This window comes from Bactrocera neohumeralis, chromosome 6, assembly GCF_024586455.1.
Source record: "Bactrocera neohumeralis isolate Rockhampton chromosome 6, APGP_CSIRO_Bneo_wtdbg2-racon-allhic-juicebox.fasta_v2, whole genome shotgun sequence".
Lineage (NCBI taxonomy): Eukaryota > Metazoa > Arthropoda > Insecta > Diptera > Tephritidae > Bactrocera > Bactrocera neohumeralis.
Genome location: NC_065923.1, coordinates 78,436,107 through 78,454,578, shown reverse-complemented (window position 1 = coordinate 78,454,578; position 18,472 = coordinate 78,436,107). Strand labels below are relative to the sequence as shown.

Sequence of the window (18,472 nt, the reverse complement as noted above, 5' to 3'; positions counted from 1 at the left end):
GAGAGTTCTGACCATCAATAAGATGATCAATGACTGGTTAGAGTGGGAGATTTAAAACTTTCTGAATGCCAATATTGTAGTTTTTTGGAAGCAAGTAGTGCCATATCGCGAATATCCCATTTTTATGTGTCTAAACTGAAAATACTCTGTATCTCGTATTTTACCTATTCGAACAAAATAGAATCGACAGCAACCGCATTTACATCTTTACTGATCTTGGAGAGTCTATAGGTACTATCTGTAAATATAAAGGTTTAAATCTATCTCTAGCAGTTTTGGCTCTACAAAATACTTATCTAGGTCTGCTTATATTATTTTCTCAAGATCGGATCTAATCTAATATTAAAACAAGAAAAATAATAACTTTTCACAAATAATTTTTTGATCGTTCAGTTTATCTGGCAGCTATATGCTATATTGGTACGATATATAAAGAATGTGTGCAAAATTTCATATCGATATCTCAAAACCTGAAGGTCAAACCCTAAACTGTTGGCACTAAATTTTAGCCAGTACGAAAAAGCAATGTTCAAAACCCGATTAATTTATAGTTTTTTTCGTACTTTGGTTAACCCTTCTATGAATTTCAAATCACTCATTTTCCTGTAATTCCAAATTATTAAAATTAGTCCATTAAAATTGCACGCCCACTCCAAATGTCTAATCAATTAAGCTGCCATTAATATTAACAGAATCATACCCGCATTAATTGCCATCAAAGGCACGAATGAAGATAGAGCTAAAACTGTCAGGAACATTTTAGTTTAGATATAGAAATATACAAAACGCTGTCAATATTCGTGCAACATCATTGACAGACAAACTTCCAGCAGCGTCACGACTGATATGGCTTAATTGTAATTATAAGTTGTTTTGTTTGTTATTTTGTTTACTTTGGCAAATTTACGTAAATAACTAAAGTGGCGCACAAATTTACTTATATCCCTATTTCATGGAGGCTATATTCAGGCTACATAAAATTATTTATTTTATTGCATATTGAATTTTGGCTGAAATATGGCTTGCTGCCTCAAAGCTGGCACTTTTAATAGCAAATTGCTGTCACACGCACGGTTACGCGCCTCAGTCTATGCTACACTTTTAGGCACAAATACTTTGCAGCTTTTGCTTGCTTGTATTTGTTTGTGTTGTGGCAAGTTATCATTCGCGATATTTTCGTATTAGTTACAAAACATTTTCGAGCGCTTATAAGTTGGCCCTCCATAAGTGATACTCATATATTTACAGCAAATACTGTATGGCAACGGCGCAAACTGCCAGTCAAAGTGAAATTAGAAACTTAACCAATTCTTATGTGCTTACCAATAGCGCGCTTGTTGAGACGCACCGCAAATTTGTAAGTAAAATTTCCATAACTTGGCAAAACTTTCAATGTGTGTGTGTATGTGTTTGTGCGCTCTGTAGTTTGAATATCAACTTGAGCGCAACACTTCAGGCCACTTCACGCTGCTCTCCTGTTCGCCGCCTACACCTGTTCGCGTTTATGCTGCTTCAGTTACTCTTCACCTCTTCTAACCTCTTCTAGCCTCGTTATAGCAGCACCGAATTGAATTGAGTGAAACTACTTTGATTTATTGGGTATTTGCCAGCACCAATTATGTGGCATGGCTTTCGGAGCCCTCTGAGTATGCTTGGTACTTTGGAGATGTTTGCCAATTATTCCAAAAATATGAGGGGAAAAAAAAAGAAAATGCTGCAATAATATTATAAGTGTTGGTAGGCACTGGGGTATCAGCGTCAATAACCTCATTGAAAGCAACTAATAGCCGTTTATAAAGTGCAAAACCTTTCAAATTAATACTTCTGTGAAGGGGACCGTTTGTTTTGTTTCAACCAAAAAGGTGCATCTTGAGTTCAATGAGTTTATTTGAGTGTTAGAATATGCTTTACAGGTTAAAAGTTAAGGCTGTGAACATAGTTGAGACAACAGTAAATATGTGACAATAAATCAACACTTAAAATACGACTGGCATCAGACAAAGCATTCTAAAAGATCAAAAGGTTGATTCAAAGAAATCGTTGAAGACATACCCCGTTCTAAACGACCTTCGAATATATAAAATGTAAAAGATATGATGCTTAAAAATCGTCCAGTGTTAGAAAGATGGAAGAAAGTCACAGATAGAACCAAATTTACTGGGCTCCATATATACACCAAACACTTAATAGGAGGAGATTTCAACGCTACCCACGTATAAATTGAAGTTCAAGTTTAAAGAAACTATTATAAATTCAAACAATTACTATAAAAGATCAGCAGTACACAGAATTTGAGTCCTACATTTCATTGTATTCGTTTCAAGTAATCACTAACTATTTTTGCGTAAAATATTTCTCCTTCACGTCGAACTTAAAAGCTCCACCGGCAACTCATTAAATTTCCAAGTGGCTACTCACCTTGAAATTTTCACTCACCTTGATCTTAATTAACAGCAGTATCTGTGCGACAAATCGTAATCATGACCGACCCTGACATCGCCAGCAACAACAATAACAACAATATTTCAAAAACATGAAAATATGAACGCAATATCCGCCGTGGCATGTACGTTGTCATCATGCCGCACAGCAAAAACGGCATGAATAACATAAATAAACAACAATAATAACAAAAACAACAACACAAAAGTATAAGTCAACCAAAGTTTGCTTATTTGTTACCGAGCATTTGCTATTTCTAAGCGTTTGCGTCGCTATCATAGCTGTACTATTTATATTCTACTTACTTCCGCAGTTTTTCGCTTCGCTTCTTTTCCTTCTTTTTTTGCCTGAAATCTTCGCTCAAATCTGCCATGTCACTCGGTGTTGCTTTTTACCATTTTTCATATTTTACAAACAGTCTTTTGCTGCGTTTCCTGCATTTCGGCGCATTGCCTCATGTTTTCTTGGTTTGCCGTTACGCTGCCGCTGACTTCACTGCATACACTTCGACGTTTTGTGTCATTCACAGCATGGCGTGTCTGACTTATGCGTGGTGGCCGCTTTATCAGCGTCTTCCCCCGCCTGCTGCCGCCATTCGCGTCATTATAGCAGGTTTCCGTTTCCGTTTGCGAATTTGTACCGCAATTGTTGGGCGTATGGGTGATTGGACGCCACACTCCGTTGCTCGGGCTGTTGCGCGCACTGCTGGTCTTTGTGCAGCATGCTGCAACAGCCGGCAGTTGAAGCGTGCGCGGAGTACAAGGTTGTTTCATGGCAGGTCTCCACAGTCGTCGCTGTCACCGTGGCCACAGCAGTCAAGTTAGCATTTCAGTCGTTGTGTTGCAACCGCATTTTATCGCACCATCAGGGTGTAACTACTTCAATTTTGTGCGACAGCAATGTGCATTAAGCAGCGCAGTGTAGCTGTATGGGTGCGTAGTAATGAAGCTGTCACAAATAGTGAAATTGTAAAATAGTGAGACATTTTCAATCTTCGCCTTTGCCACAAACTATTTGTGAGCGTCCGTAATGTTGTTTGATTTTTCAACTTTTACGTGATTTTTTGATTGCGACAGGGAGGTCAAGCATGCCAGGGTTGCCATATGAACGAAGTTTTTGAGGTCACACTATCAGAATATGGGCTAAGTGGAGTCGCCGTAATGCAGATCATGCACGTAAAATGATGCGCTAGGATATTATATATGCGAATGCCCAGTCTTCAGCAGGATGAGAAGGCTCCCAACGCTCCAACCTAAGAGATATTTGGCAGCTGACGTGGAAATCATCCGGTGTTTTTTTTTTAGTTACTGATTTTCGTTACCACCCGAGATCACAATTGATTTAATGATGGTCTAAGTGCGGCCGCCTGTGGTCTGGCGCTTACTCGCCTCCGCTTTTCAACCAACCAAACAGGGCACTCAAAAGTAAATAATTAATCTTCAAAAGCGTTTCAGGTTAGATTTTGGTAAGCTGCACATAATCCACATCCATACAAGTGCCCCACAGTCCGTTGTGATGGCCTTCTTCTGAAGCTGCACGGTCAGTGAGCTCAACTTCTCGGAAGGAGACAGCAATTTAGACTTCAGCTCAGGAAGTCTGAAGCTGAAGTTCTTACGAGTTCCTGACAATATAGCCGAATCTAACTTATTAATTCATCAGTTAATGAATTCTTTATATCCTTTTATTTTCCCTTGAAATCCATCAAATTTTCAACAAAGATCAAGAATCAAGAGTTCAGGGTTTACATTTGCAGTAAATAACATACATATGATAGCGACGCCTGACGTTCGTTAAATAAAAACTTTGTCACTACATCCTTCTCTCTCTTTCTCTCTTGCTAGATTTCGCCTTTCAGCAACGCTGGTGACCATCACTAGGTGAGGTCGGATTTATTATACGCAGTCCGAAGAAGTGGAAATTCCCCACTCCTGGCAATACCTCGAGAGTAAATCTTTTATAAATGTGTTTCATTTGGCAATTCTATCGGTTGCTTTAACTACAGAACATGTGGCAGCACTGCCAAAAACATTGCAACACACTTTCAGTCATACATACATACATACATTTCGCTTTATATTCATTATAGTGAGTGACTGCGGCGGAGAAAAGTCATTGAATTGCAAAGATATTAGAACGGAAATCAGCAAGTATGGAGTCAGAGCACTCGCTGGCGTTTCGCATGCGGAACATTTTGTTAGAATTTTTGCCGGAAACATAAAAACTGTGCAATGTCTACAGCGACAAGTGCTTGGCGACTGTACTATACTTATAAGTCTGTTCGTTTTAACAAAAATGTTTGAAAATGAAATGTTTGTTTTAAAGAAGAAGTGTTTGCTGTCGAACTTCATAGTTTTTTAACAATCAAATTATAAAAATTTTGCCACCAATTTCTCTGCATCTTCAACCTCCTCCACCACAACTCACTCTTGGACCGACTTACTGACTGTCTGACTTTGTTACTTCGCTGATTTTATGAAAGCATAGCTTTGTTGTTGCAAATGGCCGCAGTTAACCGACAGAACCAACATCAAAATCAACTGCAGCGATGACAACAATAAATGCAACCGCACTATAGCATATACCGCACAAGTCATGGCATGCTTTTGTTTGTGCTCGTGGCTTCAATTACCGCCTGCTACGCTATCTGCGCGCTGTGCGGTCGGCATGTTGCAAGTAAAATGCGAGTAAAACTCCACTCAGCAAATAAGAAATTTATGGTTTTATGATGACTATTGGGGCTGTGCCCGAAAACACGAAATGAATTGCAGTTATTGCTGCTGCAGCAGCACCACCACTGCCGACACATGTTGCACGTATGCAGCAGGCAATTTCTGCGTTGGGGGAGGGGGCTTTATGGCAATTTTATTTTATTATTTTGTTGGTCGCTTGATTGTGAGGTTTTTAGTGTGCTCATGATGTAAGAAGTTAGCGAAAACTTTTGGATTTTCAATAAGCGCAGTGCCGCTACGCACAGTGGGTCAGAAGTGGTAGACAACATTGCATAATATTGTAGAGGTAGAGTACAGATAAATAGCACGAGTTAAATAGGAGCACTTTAAAATATTATTGTAACTATAGATTAATACAACTAATAATCGAAGGATTGATGAGCAGCTTGAAAATCTTTTTTAAAAAATTTGTTGGCTTGCCAAAATTCCAATTTTTATAAAAACTAGCAAAAACGTTAATTTCGCTTGCAACGAAGCTATAATAACCTTCACAAACATAAACGATTCTTTAGAAGGTTTTGTATTCCGATCGTTCAGTTTGGATGTCAGTTATATGCTATAGTAATTCGATGTGAGTAATTTCTTCAGAGACTGCACTACTGACCTAGACAATGGTTAGTAACGAATTTTGTGGAGATATCTTGTTAAATGACAAGACTTTCCAACCAAGCACTTGATTCCGATCGCTCTGTTTCTATGGCAGCTATATGCTATAGTGAAGTGATATCGGTCATTTTGACAAATGAGCATTGTCTTTATGAGAAAAAGACTTGCGCAAATTTTCAGATCGATAACTGAAAAACTAACGAACTTTTTCGTACATATACAGACAGACGGAGGGACGAACATACCGACATGGCTTAATCGACTTAGATCGTCACGCTGAGCATTATATATATATAAATAAAAATATATTTCATTTGGGTGTTACAAACATAGTGAAAAGCTTAAAAACCTCGTTCACTGTCTGAATTCGATATTTTAATTCACAGCTGTATATTCTCTCTTGGTTGCAAAATATGTATGTATGTATACTTATAAAATGTTTCGAATAAACCCTTTAAGAACTCCAATGCCACAAAATTCAGCGAACGAAATTACTTTACTGAAGCGCGCCTGTAGTTATGCAACACAAATCTACAAGCAATAATTTGCCTAAGAAAACTCACTGTGCTTCAACTTCAACTTGCAGTTACTGCTGTGGCTTACCACCTTGCTTACTTACGCATATACATATACTTATGCGGTAAAACTGCGAGCATACACTGCTCACATTTCAAATCTCTTACAGTTCCCTCAGCGTTGCCATCTTTTGGCGGTTTTTGAAGACTGCAGCAACTGCAATGTGCAACGCTTTGCTTTTGTTTTTGCCGCTTTACTGTTATTGCCACTATTTTGGTGGCACTAATGTGTTTTTATGTGTTTCCAACGCTGCTGTGTGATTTGTGTGTGTATGTGTGTGTGGTTGGTTGGTTATATTTCGCCTTTATTACGCTGGCATGTTCTTGACTTTTATTGGCTAATATTTTCTTTACAAATTCTTGATTTCTAACGCACATAACTCAGCGCATAGTGTTTTTTGTAAATATATATGAATATGTGACGATCTTCATGCGTTTTTGGATGCTTGCTTCAGCAACATTTATTTTTGCAGCGACTTAGCGTTGCAGCATATACTGGTGTTACTGCTTGACTGCAACTCCCTCGCTTGCCAAGTCCGCTGCTGTGTATGCTTAGTTATAGCTACTGCTTCCTACCTACTTTCACTGCGCCGCCTTGCTGCTGAGTTCAGTCAACCCTTGCCGCTTCACGCGCTAGTTGCGCTGTCTTTGCTGTTGTTGTAGCGATATGTTTTTGATTGTAAGTGCCATTTGAGATTATTAAATTTTGCCAACTAACTTGGCTTGCAACACATTACAACACACACATTTATGCATTTATGACCGCGCGCGTGTGTGTGTGTGGCAGCAATGAAAGTGCTGCTGCGCTGCTGTGCACATTTGCTTGATTTATGACAGACGTAGCTGACGTTTTCACTGCTGCTTTTTGTGCTAAGTTGCAACCGCAATTTCCTTGCAGCGCCTCAAATCACCAACCACACACACATACACATCTACGGGCCTACTTCCTTACGCTTCATGCACACACCTACACAGCTTCGCCGCTATTTACTAAGCGTCCATTTCAATTGCCCCTATTGCTGCTGCTGTGCTTCAAATTGCCATTTTAGTTGGCAGCTGGCAGTTGACTGCCACAAACACACGCACCTACTTGCATGTACACATACATATACACAAAAATATCCACTCTCGCATTGCCACTAATCGTGAATTGCTGCTTTTGCTACTGTTTCTGCACCTCACACCCTGGCTGTCGCACGCTGCTGCATTTAGTTACTGCAACATTTTGTTGCCATTTGCTTGTGTTGTGCCACACTACGTTTTGTATGCCGTGTTTTATTTGATTTTGATGATGTTGTAAAGCGTGCCGCTTGCAATTGCATTTACTCGCTCGTTCATTCGAGTGTTTACATGTCGGCGTTGGCGCCAGTATGCGTGTGTGTGTGCGCAGGTGTGCACCCTCTCGCTGTATGTAGGACATTTCCACGCTGTTGAGCTGAAACATTGCTCCGCAACAGCAGCAAAAGTACCCACACAGCCAATACAAATTAAATTGGAAAATCATTTAATGCTGCAAACAATTTAATCGCTTTTAGCTGCGTTCGACATATACTTGCAACGAGTGTGCATTTAAAAGCAAAAGTTTATATAATATGGTAAAGTGGTTACTGCCAATTGCTTTTTCTTTATGACTAGAGTGTTGCACCACATTTTTGATGAAATGCCATTATGAGATGATGCTCAAAGGGCTGGTGCTTGAGCTTTTTCCGTCTACATTTTTAACAGCGCGAACCAAAAGAGTCTAAAGAAGATTCCCAACTCAGCTTTTCCAGCTTTCTTTAATATAGTAGCCGTTTCTCAGGTTTCTCTGGAATTAAACGGCGCTTCCTCGTAAGTCTTGGCAACCGTGGTGTCCAACGTTAAGTTGTAGGCTTGATTTAAAAGAGATAACAGATATTCCTTCTTTGCGTTACCCATAAACTCCTGAAAGATGGATCATTAGATCCTCATTGAACGTCGAAACGTTTTGTATCTGCCAACAATTTATTAAGACGGTTAATATCAATTTTTGCAACTTCGCTACGATCTCCGAAGTGGTGTCTAGCGTGATATTTCAATCTCAGTCTGGTAAAAGCTGGGCAATAGAGAAGAAACTGACCTTCCTTCAAACAACTTAATCAAAAAGCGTCCGACAGAATATTTAGGCGCATGGACTGTAAATTTATTGGAACTATGGTTCTCCAAAGTTATGTTAAGTTAGGCAGTAGGGTTAATTGAAAATAGATGAATATCAATTGGACAGATATTCGACCGTTTTGTTACCCACCCAAACTCCTGAAAAGTGGATCAAAAGATCCTCATTTACCGTCCGTTGGAATATTTAGCCGCATCAGCTGTAAAGCCATTGAAGAGTGTCCTGTCAGAACACCTATCATTGTGGCAAAATTGACTTTGCTAAAAGACAGTAGTTTGAACGACCTTTTACGGTTCGCTCTGGACCAGTAGGAATTGGCAGTCGCACAAGTTCAGGTCGTTTGCCAGCGCCTGCTGAGCTCACTGAAGCCCAAAGGTTCAACGCCGGAACAAAGTCAGATATCGAAAAACCGACCCGACTCCAAACGGATTAATTTGAAGGAAGGGTGACCTCCTTAGCTACTTCATCGGCTTTGCAGTTTCCATTTCCGATTTCGCTTTGACCGCGCAACAATACCAGTGAAATACGGAAGAAATGTGAAACTATTGCTAACGCAGTCATAAACTCCTTGACTAGTTTTCAGCGAGCTCAAAGCCAGTGTAGGCGCTCGGCTGTCGGAGTAAATGTACACCTACCTGAAGGAAGCTCTCACATCAGAGCAGAATATGTAGTGCGGCTTTGATGAACTCAAGCTGCTACTATCACAAGTAGTTAATGTAATTCATATTTGAGAGATTTGTTGTCTATAGAAGATAACATTTGCAACTACAATATTTCATCAAATAATCTCTGAAGAAAAACTAAAGCAGAGAAAGAGGGAAGAACCACGAATAGCAAAGATAGGCATGCCTAAATATTAAATATAATTTAGTTTTTGAAGCCAGAAGTTTGGTTAGGTTAGATTATAGTACTGCCCGAATGTCATGTCATACTTATACCTACTGGTAGTTAGTAATGCCACATCGAAGATGTAGTTTAATTTGAGCTGAAGTATTCTTCATCGAGAAACTCAACGCTGTTAAGACCTACATACTTCATATCAAATTTTGATACTTCAGTGACTATAATTGCTTTAACTGCGAACCTCCTAAATATCTAAGGCTAGAGTTCATTGAACTGCAAAGCTTCTAGATATCTAAGACGAGTTTTATAAGAAGTGTTCTTGCGTTTCTCTCGTGCCTACTTTCCTGCAATTTAGGCATGTATCGTCGGTACTTATGGCTATTCTGTTTGTTAAAATATCACAACAAGAATTTAAAAAATAATGCTTCTATTACCCAACCACCCACTAAACTCCCTTTCTACGACAGAGAGTGAAATCATACCGTATTTTCTCGCCTCATAAAGTCACGAAATTTTTCTTTTTAGCAAAACAAAACATTGTTTTCCATCACTTTATTGCCTTTTTGTCTCTTCTTCTCGTCCATAACTATCGAACCTGCTTTCTTCTACTCTTTGCCCCTACCATACCACTTGCTTATCTCACGCTCGCCCTCAAACTGACTTTTCAATTCGTTGCGCTATTTTTATTCGCTAGCTATTAATGTTTTTTCTCTTCCCCAATTGTTCTTGTTTGCTGCATTGTTGTTTTCGTTACTTTTTGTTTTCTTTTTCATGCACATTCTTGCCTTTATTTTATTTACATGCGCCGCTATCAGACAGTCCAAAAAATGTGTCGAAATTTCATCGGTTTTCCGTAGCCATTTTCGGCGCTAAACAAAGGGTTAAGCGTGAACAGTTAGCAGCCGTCGTAGAGCCAGACAGACAGTCTGTCGATATATTTATACATACATATACACTTTTTCATGTATTTTTTTTTATTTTGCGCTCTCCATATGGTCTTTTACATATGCATACGTTTGTATGTAGTTATGTCATATATGGATATGTGTTATTGTGATATCGTGTATTCAAGGAAATATTGCTGCAAAATTTAATTTGTGTTCGCACATTGTGTCAATTTTGTAGTCAAATAATAACTTTTTTTGGAAAAAATAAATCCAAGAATTTTTTGTAAAATCATAGCAATAAACTTGCTTTCCTTTTTGAGGGCTTTAAGCACCAAACAGTGGAGAAAAACGTAAAGAAATGCATGTTAAAAGATATTTTCGAGTTTATAAGTAACAATGTGTTCCAAGCTACGAAAATATACCCATAAAAATATACAAGCTTAAAAATGCTAATCTTTTAAATTTTTTAAGCTAATATTTAGAAAATACTTTTTTAAAGCAAACATTTAGGCCAGCTTCTGACATGAATGTCCTTGAAGAATCACAGCAAATAAAATTCAAATATTGTAACATTGGAATTTTGACAACCCAAACATATATAGGTAAATGTGATAACCGATTTATAACCAATAAAATAACCTATTGGTAACCGATTACGAAATATATAGGTAGATTTCGAAAACGTCAATTTTTTTTACTGGTAAATACTATTGCAACATTGACTATCCAAATATAGGCAAATACGTTAACGGATTTATAACCGATATTATAACCGATTGATAACCGATTATGAAATATGTAGTAAATATTGAAAACATCAATTTTTGGCAGTATCTTCAAATAACTGCAGTTTTTGGTAACAAATATAGGTTAGGTAGACGTTAGGCTTGAGATTTATAGCGTCTGTATTTGTTTTTTTTATAACTCCAAGTACTTAATTCAAAACACTGTGCTTTCCAAACAAGTTTACTGAACCGCGGTATTTTATTTTCCGCAACTTGTTCCATTATTTTCTCTGCATCATGCCTTACTTAATACTCTTTTTGTGTTATTTGCCGCAAATTGTAACTTTTTAATTTCTTTGTTTATATATTTCGTATTTTCGCTGTTATTTACATTTTTTCATAACGCCTGCTGTCAGTACATTTGTCGCCGGTATCGCTTTTAGGCATATACTATGTCCTGCCTGTAAAAGCATTTAATTTCCCTGCAGCCCTTCGCCGCCCAAATACTCAAACAAACCGCAATTTCGCACATACTGCTCGCATGTCTTTTACGGCGACGCGGATCAGCCATTGTTTTATGTAAAACATAAAATGTTGTAAGCACCATGTTGTCTAAGTATGTGTGAGAGTCCATGTACGCTATGTGTGTTTGTGTGTATAGACACAGGCGGCGTACCGCCTGCGGCGCTTTAAGGTATATTCTCGGTAACATTTTGCGCATATCACACACAAATATACGTACACACACAACTACATATATGGACCGCTGTCTGGCAGCAAATATTTGTGTGGCGCCGCCAATTTACTGTCTGCGAAATTTATATTTTCTTTTATTACATGTTTATTTTTTATTTGTTTGGCTTTTATTATAGAAAGTGCTGAAATCGCGAAGAAGTTTTTATAACCAATCCCGGGTTTATTAGTAGTTTAAATTGTAGTGGTTGTAGAAAATATTTCGCCATTCCATTTATTTTATTTTGCACGGGAATTTGTTTGCAGAAATATGCAAAATAATTCTAGAAAAATATTTAAAAAAATAACTGAAGATCATGAGGACAAAATAGGGACAATTTGGTACACCACGATGGGTTGGCATATAGGTAGAGAACTTCTTGAGAAAGTAAGCAGTGTTTATTAGAAAACATTCCAATGAAAAGAAACTTAACCCAACTTTTTTAATACCAATTTCTGTAACACTTGTAGAGCGCTTCAATTAATCATCATATTGCTGATCCCGCAGCATTGTGGAATGATTACATTTGGACTGTTATGTACAGTCCCTTGTTATATACAGTTAGAACTCCAAAAACCATTGAAAAGTAGACTTTGCTGAGAGCGAATAGTTCTCCAGACCTCTTAAAATTTATTTAGTAAGACCTTGCGGGAAGACTGCTGTTGACCAGCGCTTGCTGACTTGGTCTGAGATCCAATAGTCCTGTAGTGAGCCCAACGGATCTCTTACCCATTCCTATTGTACTGTTATTTAAACTGAAGTACCTCTCTTAGCTGCCAAATACTGCTGTATTCAGTCACCCAAACTAGTTTAAATAATCATAAACCTACCTACTACCAACGTCCACTTGAAAGACGCCGTAGTGGGCAAGAAGCATAAAAGTGGAACTGATCTATTCGTAAATAAGTTACTACAGTGTGTCCGTCCCTCCCATGCCTACGTGGCGATCCAAGTATTTTCGAATGAAACCAAATTGTTCGAGAATTCTAGAGTCTGTGATTCGTTGTGTACCACAAGTACTAAAGATGATGAATAATCTCCATTTTTATGCGAGTGCAGTCTTTTTCAACACCTTCCACTAAACAAAAATTCCGCAGAGGCTTAACTATGGTTTCGTAGAGCGCAAGAACTTCCTTTGGTGAAGGTTCCTACCTTTTGCCAATGGCTCCTCTCCGTAAGTACAGGACAATCGATGCCTTGCTTGCTCTTTCCTCGATGTTGGGTTTCTAAGAAGGTTTCCTGTCTAGGTTGAGCCCTGGGTACTTAACTGTGTGAGCAGGCCGAAGACGGGTTCCTTCCATTGACGCTATTTTGTACTTCCTAGTGAGTAAAACCAGTTCGGTCTTGCTAGGATTTATGGAGTTTTCAGTAGTTCGGTTGATTAGATTTTAGAATCATGGAATCAATCATTATAATTTTTTAAGGAACCTTTATTACTTTTGAGGATTACCGTTGTAACTAATTTTTAACGACAGGAATAGATAGACTATCCATTATTAGCGCCATACAAATAAACCAAACTGTTGCATTGATAATTTGTTTACAAGTTAGCCAAGACTCCAACCAAGTGAACCACCTTCCCATTTCGACATACAATTGAGCGGTGTGGAGCGCTCATTATAGTTTTAAGGAACCTTGATTACATTTGATGGATTAGCACATTTATATAACGACAGAAATAGACGGACAATTCATTATTGGAGCTAAACTGATATACCAGATTATCGCTCAAAAGTATTCAATGAAGATTTATATAGAAGTTAGCCAAGACTGCAACCAAGTGAACTAAATTTTCATTTCGACATACAACTGTGCGGTTTGGGAAGCTCATTATAGTTTTTGTTTTTGTACATTCTTGGTAGTTTAGCTCTATAAAGTGTTTAACAGAAATATATGGGCAAACCATTACAGTCATGCAGATATCCCAAAATGTCGGCCAAAAGTATGCTATGAAATTTTTTGCAGAAGTTAGCCAAGACTCCCAACTTAGTGAACTCAATACTTATTTAATTATTTTTAGGAAACTTTCTGCTTTAAGAAAATTTACAAATATGTCGAGTGCAATCTCGTAGGAAATACTTTTGAAATGCCAACGAGTTTATATTTCAAATATTTCGAAGTATTATATAATATAGCTAATTACTGCAATATAGTAAAAGAATAATGCATAACTGCATTTATGTATTTATAGTACTTCATTGCCTACCGATATATACTATATAACGCCCAAAAGTAGGTTAAGTCAATCTCTGCATATAGTATGTATTAGTAAATATTTTACATTTCAGGCGATCAACTATACTACTTATAAATAGCATAATTACGCTAATGATACATGAGTAGTCGGAATTAGTGCAATTATTGTTTCAGTTACATAAGCACTTGGGCAAATATTAACAAATTTAGTGGTGTTAATATATGAGCATACATATGTATTTATTTACATAAATATATTTGGCGGGCGTAACCGAAACCATGACCAATTTGGCATGCTTGGTATTTGCGTAAATACGTTGAATAATTGCATATACCGTTATGATTCATGAAAACTGTGTATTTGAAATATTATATTTATTGCGTAATGCGGGTGAATAGTGCTGCGTTTAGTTGCTATAATAAATAGCAATTACTTAGTAACAAAAGTATTTATTTAGTACATTCGAAACTCCCAGCTGACCGCACAAATCAAAATAAAACTATTGTGGGTGTGTTGCGCTAAATTAGTGAAATGAATCAGCATATTTGCTGAAAATTAACAATGAGAACTTTTGTTGCTGTGAAAGCAGGTATTTTCGTATAAAATCGCCAACAAAGTAAGGGTTGCAGTTAGCATGATCCAACTGGGGATTTTTTGGATCGACTATTTAACCAAACTTAATCTAATTTAATGTGAATAATTTTAAACAATTAGGAATAGATTTCCAAAGGGCTTCGATAAATCTAAGCTACCCCATTAGGGGACCAATGAGGCGCTGTAATCGCTGCAACTTTTGTGCGGAAACAATTTTTGAAATTTAAATCTTTATTGTTAATTTCGAATAAATACGATTTTTGTAGAAAGAAAAAAATTTTTGTGAGAAAAAAAATATTTTTGCAGAAACAAAAGATAAATTAAGTTTTTTCGAAAAATCTTATTTTGCACAATTTTTTTTTTATTCCGGTGAGAAAATATTTTATGTAGAAAATAGTTATATTTTGTTTGCAAAATACGATTTTAGCAAAAAAAATAATTTTTCATTTCCCAAAATTTGCCTGTAAAACGTAAATATTCCAACTTCAATTTCATTATCTCAAAGCGATCACAGGGTCGAAATAAGCAAGCAGACGAACAGTAGCAGTCAGAGGACACCGTTTAACAAACCGCTCATAATAAGCGTGCTAAGAGTTCGTCTGCTCAGTGTCGCTCACACGACTCGTGGCAAAAGCCATCAGCACAATTAATTTTATAAAACACGTGTAGATTGATTTTTGTGGTTTTAGCTGGCATACGCCAACCGCAACATTGGTCATATTTTATTGACAAGCAAAATAAATATAAATAAATAAATATTAACCACACGCTTGAGTTTGTAGGGTTGCCACCGTTAAGCTTACGTAACTGCCTCAACACAATGACTCAACGTTTCGGTTTACATATAGTTAGCTGTTTTGGCTTGCGTTTAGCTACCATTAAGTGTAATTTAATACAATTTAATATAAATAGGGCCTATGGATTGCTTTGGTTCTAAAAAAGGTGACATATTTATAACAGCCTGGTCCACTTTTAAGTTTTTATCAGCTAAACGTCGTAGCCAGATAGTAATCACTAATGAAAAAGCATAAATAGCCTGAAAAAATTTTACCTCTCAACACAGGTTTACTACTTTAATAAGTTGCAACTTAGAATTAGCTAAATCAAAATGATTATACATCAAAATTTCCCCGATATCTGCCTATCCTTGTATGCTCTCGTCTGATAACTTCATTAAAAGTTTAAAGAGCTGTATTTAAGGGTTCAGTGGTTAATCTGGCCAGTTTTTTTGGACAATTTTTTCATAGAAATTTTTATTCTAGAAAGAACTTTTTTCGCTTATTATGAGGTATATCGTGGAGTGTATAAACAAATTTTTTCCGACTTATTGATGACATCTGTCTGAGAAATGGCTGGGTGAATGAGATGTGTTTTTTCACTGTCGGACACGATTTCTCATGTTTGGTTCTTCTGAAACACAAAAACCCAATTTATTCTTAAAAAGTACGTGAATGGTTATCGTCCCTACTAGAATCATGAAAAATTTTGATAGATTAAATTAGATTAAAAAAGCGTGTTTTGAGAAAAACGCGTTTAAAGTTTGAGGTGTGCACTCGGAGCGCTCCGAACATCGGGCGGTATTATTATTTTTAGGCCTTTTTCGAAACCTTCCAATGCTGAAGTGGGTTTATACATTAATTAGGGTATAAGGGAACAGAAAATGCAAAAAAAAAAATTTGAAAAAAGATTACCCTATTGACCCCTTAAAAAACGTGTGCGTGGCCTCTATCTAATAGGTTTAAAGCAAATATTTAAATCACAAATCATTCGAAATAAAACATCCAAACTCTCTGACAACCAGTTGTTCTAGCACCCTCTTATACAACCTGTAAATATGTAGATGGGAACGGATGTCAACCACGCCCACCATTATGATGAAAACTACTAAAAGTGCGATAACTTAATTAATACAGTTAGGTTAGGTTAGGTTAGATTAGAATATATTAGATTAGTTTAGACTAGATTAGATTAGATTAGATTAGATTAGATTAGATTAGATTAGATTAGATTAGATTAGATTAGATTAGATTAGATTAGATTAGATTAGATTAGATTAGATTTGATTAGAGATTAGATTAGATTAGTTAGAGATTAGATTACACTTGAGATTAGATAAGATTAGGTTAGATTAGATTAAACTGAACTTAACTTGATTAAATAAGATTAGATTAGATGTTATATTAGATTAGAGATAAGATTATACCTAAGATTAGATTAGATAAAATTAGACCCTCATAAATCTACAAACCGCCTTGAGCCGATCATAAATTTGTTGAGGCGGCAAATGGAAAATGCCTGCATGTGTCTCTCTCACCATCTTCCATACAACTTTGACGGCTGACTTTAGACCATTTATTCCGTTCAAAATGCGTGCTGAAAGTTAGAGAGCGTCTATCTCTGTAAACAGTGTCCACTAGTGTCTAAAACTAAGAAATTCTGTTCAATACTTTCCTAGCCGTCGTATAACTAATGAAAGGACTGTTGGATTTCCGGTTGACTTTATTTTATTCATTTATCTAATATACAAGCTTGTATATTATTGTATATATACTTGTACGAGCTTCAACCTTCCAGTTGGGCTCATGCTTTATATATCAGTCAATGTGGGAGTTGGATGAAAACCTATATAATCCTATATATCCTTGAATATTGCTAAAAGTTAATACAATCAGTCCATAGCTTCTGTTAGCCTCAATATACACTTGGCCGTTTTCTAAATTAATTCAAAACTAAAGACAAATTTTCGAAAATTATAAAAAGTTTTCTCTTTCAAATCTCAACCTATATAACTGTACACAAATATAGCTTCCTTAACAATTTATACAACATTAAATAATAATATAAGCAGCAAACAGCAAATAAATTGAAACTGAAGTGAAACAATATAAGGGTCTACATGCCACAGTAAACGACAACTCGACGCACCGTAGCGCAATGGGTGACATTTAGACGAAATTCTGTTAATGATTGACATGATATCTCTGCGCTGCACACTTAACTGGCAACCAATCGACTAAGCACAATGATTGCATTGTCTAATGTTGTGTTTGGCAACACTGATGACCCAGCTTGTCAATTGCATGGCCAGCAGAGCAACAGCACAGAGGACTCTACAGGCATACCTTTTGTAACTATTTGTAGCCGCTTGTAGGCGCATAAGCACATAAATGGCAAACCAACTGACCAAAATAACCAAATTGCTGACCAAAAGACTTACAGCCTGCTGCCTGATCGATCGAGAGACTCAATGCGTAGCATTTAAATGAGTTTACCTTTAATGCAAATTGACTTTCAAACATACACCGTTGCCGTTGTGTGCCGTTATTATGTATGTAAAGCCGGCCTGCGCTTGACCACATATCTATTTATACAAACATATATATATGTGCATGTAGCTGGTTTGCATATAAATCGAAGTGAGTGTAGTGCGCATAGCGTATATTTGTGAGCACTTTGAAAATTAGAACGAATTTCCGTTTTGTAAGCAGCTATCGACCACAAGAATTCGGTGCTAGATGACCATTTCGTGTTTAGCAATATCACGTGACGCAAACGAGCGTACAACTGAGGTACTTAGTCACGTGGCTAACGTTGTTGTGTGTGTTTTTGTTTTGTACGTATGCATGTTTGTATGTTTGCATGTAGTTGTGGCGTAGGCGCTTTGGGTAAATGCTAAAAAGGCACAGCGTTGGTTGGTGGGCGCTGGTAATAACCTTGAGGGCTGGCAACAGCTGCTGGCATATGACAGCATTCAGTGATATTTCGGTCACACAAATATCCCGTTTATGTATATATACTGACTAAGTTGGTATGCGCTATGTAGCTATGTATATGTGTGCCGCTATTTGCATGCGCATAATTGTGTTTACATATATGGATGGCTGCACAAATGTTTACTCATACATGTGCAACTGCTTAGAGCACTGGAAATCACACACGCATACCTATATACATATATATGTATACATAAATACAGTTATACATATGTATGTGGAAAGATAGGATTT

The 18,472-nt window shown here is 37.1% G+C and overlaps 1 long non-coding RNA gene across 3 annotated transcripts in view; it reads left to right on the top strand.

The window, feature by feature from the left end:
• Positions 1-18,472, top strand: part of LOC126763522 (uncharacterized) — a 331,668-nt gene that overhangs the window by 128,328 nt on the left and 184,868 nt on the right. The window lies entirely within an intron of this gene.